This window comes from Dasypus novemcinctus, chromosome 3 (genome assembly GCF_030445035.2).
Source record: "Dasypus novemcinctus isolate mDasNov1 chromosome 3, mDasNov1.1.hap2, whole genome shotgun sequence".
Taxonomy (NCBI): Eukaryota; Metazoa; Chordata; class Mammalia; order Cingulata; family Dasypodidae; genus Dasypus; species Dasypus novemcinctus.
The window spans coordinates 129702647-129708155 of NC_080675.1; the positions used below are offsets into that span (position 1 = coordinate 129702647).

Genomic DNA, 5509 nt, shown 5'->3' on the forward strand with positions numbered 1-5509 from the left:
AAAATATTTTTTTAAGTCCTAAACAATATATTAGTAAATAGATTCTAGCAGTAAATAAAAAGATAATACGTCATGATTATTTTTTGTATAATCTAGGACTGCAAGACTGACTTATCATTAGAGAATCAATTACTGTGATTCATCACATTAACAGATTTAAGGACAAAATTTATATGATTATCTCAATGCCAAAACAAGATTCAGAATATATAATAATTTAAAACTCTTAGCAAACTAGCAATAGAAGATACTTTACTTAATCTGAGAAATGATATCTATCAAAACTTTGGCAAACATAATACCAGCATATCATTGAAAGTTTTCCCTTTGAAATTAGAAATGAGAAAAAAAATATTACTTATGTTCACCAATGTCCTGGACATCCCATTGGAAAAGAAAAAATAAAACACATTATTCACAAATGTGAATAATTATTAGAATTAATAAGATATTTGAGCAGTATTATTATGTGCAATTCAATATATCAGTCACATATAATTATAATTAAGAATATTCAGCGGGCGGAGCGGAAGTCACTCCTTGAGGCAGTGGCTGCGGCGAGAGGATGAACAACAAGTTCGACGCCTTGAAAGATGACGACAGTGGGGACCATGATCAGAATGAAGAAAACAGTACACAGAAAGACAGTGAGAAGGGAAAAATGGAATGAGACAAGAGTCAGAGTAGCAGCAAGAGGAAGGAGATGCAAATAAAAATGGTGGCAAGTGGATTATGCGGCTGAGGAAGGGCTTGGCATCCCGTTGCCGGGAGAATCTCATCCTGGCCATGTTTGGGGAGCAGTTCATGGTTGGGAGGAGATCTGTGGGGCTGTGGTCTCTGTCCGGTTTCAGGAGGACGTTATTTCAATATGCAACAAGACGGCCAGCGACCAAGCAACCACAGCCCCAATCCGGGACACGCTTCGGTGAGTGCTTAACCTACCTCCCAACACCGTTATGGAGTACAAAACCCACACCGACAGCATCAAAATGCCAGGCAGGCTGGGCCCCCAAAGGCTCCTTTTTCAAGACGCAGTTGAATGTGCCATGACCCTCTTCATTTCTGGATGGCACCATCATTGGAGCTGGCATCACCGGAGTCTCTTGTTTTGTTGGCGTGCTACCTGGAAGAACCTTCTGTTCTGGACAAGAGGAATTGAAAGAGCATTGTATGTTTTAAGAACAGGCTGACACGCATCGGCTACAACGACAGTGGAGACCACTTAATAAATGGTGCTAAACCAAAAAAAAAAGAATACTCAGAAAACTTAAAAGAAGCCATTTATAATGTTTTCAAAAAATCAAGCAGGTGGTTGTCACTGTGGGCCCTGAGGGGAGGGGGAGAGAGGAATAGAACAGATGGAAGCAGGGGTAACTGGGGGGCAATGGAAATATTCCACAACGTTGTGCAATGATGGATATAGGACATGTTAAATTTCACCAAAAATGTATAAAATTCTATAGGCTAAAATGTAAACCATAATGTAAACCATAATGTAACTAAAAATTTAGAAAATTATACAGTCTAAAATATAAACCGTAATGTAAACCAAAATGGAACCATGTTTGATAGCTATTTCTTAGTATTTGTATATCAGCTGCAGCAAATATAACATAAACTTGTAAAAAGATCATTGCTGGGGAAGGGGGAAAAGGGTTTGATGTTGGATATATGGGAGTCCCCTATATTGTATATGTGACTTTACTGTGATCTAAAACTCTTTTGAAGACAAAATTAAAAATTAGAAAAAAAAAAGGATGTAGACACTAAGGAAGAAATTAAAGAAATTGCCTTGCCACTGTACATACAGGGCAACACCTATTACAGTGATGAAAGGCAATAAATCAAAAACAAAGTTTTATGATATTTTTCATTTTTTAATGCCCAAATTTATTTTCACTTTATTTTAGTTTTTCTAAATTAGTATACATTCTATTTCTAATCTTTAAACCTATCATTACTATTTCATTTTCCTATTAATTGAATTTGGCAATATAATAGACTTCATTTTTTAAGAAGTTTTGGAACACAGAGGTGTTCATCTATGGCAGGGGAGGAACACTGGTGTGGGGTGTTATTGATGGGGGACACATGGTTGGGAGGGAGTGCCCCAGGGCATGTATATAGGGTATATAAAAATGTTCAGATATTCTTTGGGTATTTTCATAGTAGTTACAGTTACAAACGACAACTGAGGGAGTGCTCAGTTCCTAGCCAGGGGAGCTTTGTCACATTCCCCAATGGAACAGCAACAATCCCCCAAGTGTAAGGGCAAAGACCAGTGAAGAAGGATGCTCCAGTGATGAGCCCTTGATACTGATGACTATGCTTATGAGCCTGTGTGCCTGAAATTTCAACTAGGCCTAGAGCTGCAGGGTGCCTAAGAGTTACCTCCTGAGAACCTCCATATTGCTCAAATGTGGCCACTCTCTAAGGCAAACCCAGTATGTAAATGCATTACCTTCCCCCCAGTGTGGGACATGACTCCCAGGGATGAGCCTCCATGGCACCAAGGGATTACTACCAATCACTAACCAGTGATGCAACTAGAAAAAGACTTGAATAAAAGGGGAAAATGGTAAAGACAAATGAGTTTATATGACTGAGTCTTCAAAAAAGTGTTGGGAGGTCATCAGAGGGGTTGTGCCTATGCTTGCCTCAGCAGGATCCCAGAGGCAGCCAAAGTAGATACAACTACAGGTACTGGTGCTCCTAGGGACTATGGAGACACACAGGTTCTATGGTCATGGAAGTTGGCTCTGGAGTTGAGTGCCTTGTCAGTGGACCCTACTTTGGAATTTGTTTTCCTGAGTGTGATGGAGTTGGACTCAGATGTGATCTTTCTACACATGCTTCTTCTGTCACTTTTACTGAATCTGTGGTTGGTGCTGGGGTTGGTGTATACCCAGGAGACTTGAATCTCTGGACTGTCCATGTGCCAGCTGGGTCTTGAGCCTCAGCAGAGTCGCAACTCCTACTCTCTGGTTCATTGGACTTACCCAGGTCACCCAACAGGGAAGTGAAGATGGTCAATCACCACAACAGGGAACCAAGAGTGCCTACAACTGCAAGCAGGAGAATTACATCCATCAACCATGTGGGATCTAAGCCCCCTCTCAATATAGAGGTGGAGTGGACATCACTATCCCAGGGTCCACAAGATGGAGGAATAAAATATGGATTAGTGTGGACTTACTGATATTCTACCATGGAACTATTGTGACTAGTAATGGAAGAAATTGTAGCATTAAGGTGGAGAAAGTGGCCACGGTAGTTGCTGAGGGCAGGGAGAGGGAAGAAGAGATGTGATGTGGGGGCCTTTTTTGGGACTTGGACTTGTCCTAAATGATATTGCAGGGACAGATGCTGGACATTATATATCCTGCCATAACTCACTGAATGGAATGGGGGAGAGCGTAAACTACAATGTGAACTATTATCCATGCATTGCAGCAGTGCTCTAAAATGTATTCACCAAATGCAATGAATGTGCCACAATGATGAAAGAGGTTGTTGATGTGGAAAGGGTGTGGGGGGAGGTATGTGGGAACCTCATTTTTTTTTAATGTAACATTTTTTATGATCTATGTATCTTCAAAAAAATATAATAAAAAAATAAATACTCAAAAAAAATCAGGCAGGTAGGAATAAAACCTTGGAATAAATATAACAAAAAATGTGCAAGATCTTTTATTTAGTCTATATAAGTATTTAGTAAGGGAAATTAATGAATTGACAAAGATCTAAATAAATATACTGGAAGACACAATATTTTAATGATATAATTTCTCACCAAACTGATAATACATATTTAATGCAATTTTCATAGATAAACTGATTTTAAAGTTTATATGGAACTGTGACATTCTGAAAGCCTAAAAAATATTAGAAAACACCTTGAAAAGCTTTACTCTATGGGGTCATTTGGTGTAGAACAAACAGTTCTACATATTTTAGTGCCCTGAGGTTGTCTTGTGGTATAATACAGTGATAACAATAAATGTTCAAAATGATGAAACTAAATAATTAAATAATTAGACCATGCTCTGATTATGTAGATAGCCCTGGGCAAGCTTTTCAAATCTCTTCCCAGGCTGAGAAATTCCCCTACAGAAAGAACTGAAACTGGGGATGGGAAAAGGCATGACAGATGAAAAGATTAAGAGTATTTTGGAAGCATTGGCAGCAATAGATGGGGCTGTTTTCTATGGCCTAGTTGGGTGATAGAAGGCTGTAGCCATAAGCAGGCAGGGTAATAGGGCAGGAATTGAAATGCCAATCAATTGGTAATGAGTACCTGGAAAAGTATGTTGAGAAAGATTCTGAGCCTGTATCCCAAATTCAGAGGTTAAGTGTTACCTGGATTATTGAGGGGAAAGTGGAAGCACACATCAACCAAGTCCCAAACCTTCCATAAAAGGTTTATAAAAAGCCAACAGATTTCTGGTATTCCAGAGCAAGAGATGCCTGGCTGTGGGTGGTAGGAAAAACTGGACAAAGTAATTGGCAAAGATAAGATAAGGCAAAAATTGAGATAACATGATCCCGAATATGCTGGTAGTTGTCATGAGGGAATCTGACCCAGAGAATACTGTAGATAGGCTGGTAGTGGCTATGCAGCAAGAAATGACTTGGAATCAGAAGTGCTGCTCTGGTAATATTCATATGAGGGTGGCTGAAACAACAAATGTTGCCCACTTGCCCTCATAGAGTTCTTTGTATTTTGAGATCTAATATGCCATGATAAATACTCACAGATTCTGTAGAAAGACAGATAGAGTGAGGAATCTCAAACAAAAAGGAGCCCAAATGGAAGTCAGTTATTGAACGGAGGTTGGAAAAATAGAAGGCAGAAGAACACATAAATGCACCCTAAGTGGGATTTGGGGTGTCTGACTTCATTCTTCCTGTGGAGGTGGGTTACATCAATTTCCCAGAATTCAGCAGTGGCCAAGTTAAGATGAACATCTGGCTCTGCATGAGAGATAGTTTCATTCTTGCTAGGGATGGGCTGAGGCAGGATTGTGAATAGTGCTTCTTGGAGCACAGGCTGCTATCTATTCCTTCCCAAATCTTTTAAATAAACCTATCTATCCATGACAAGGAGCATTTGAAGCTTCTTAAAACCCACAAAAGCCCCTTTCCCATCTCTGGAATTAAGTCAGCCCACACTCTATTTGCTACTCCAACTTGCTGTCCAGATTTTCAAGTTTTCCAAAACATTGCTCTCTCACATTAGCCCAAATATTCCCCTTGGACTTTCTTTATTGATAACTCATTTGGGATATCTTTTAGGATCCAACCATACATTTTTATTTTCATTAAGACATTTGCAATGTAATTGGAGTTAGGAGAGACCTTCCCAATGCACCCCAGCTCTTGATTTTCCCATTAAAAAGTAATGATGGAGACTTTTGCTTGCAGGTATATACAATGGATCTATTTTTCCCTATTCCTCTCACAAACCCCATAGAAAAAATGGTGACCACAGTCCTACCTATGCCAGCAA

The 5509-nt window shown here is 39.4% G+C and overlaps 1 pseudogene; it reads left to right on the plus strand.

The window, feature by feature from the left end:
* The first annotated feature begins 524 nt into the window (after positions 1-524).
* LOC111766522 (eukaryotic translation initiation factor 4E type 2 pseudogene) lies at positions 525-1255 on the plus strand (annotated as a pseudogene).
* Positions 1256-5509: the final 4254 nt, after the last annotated feature.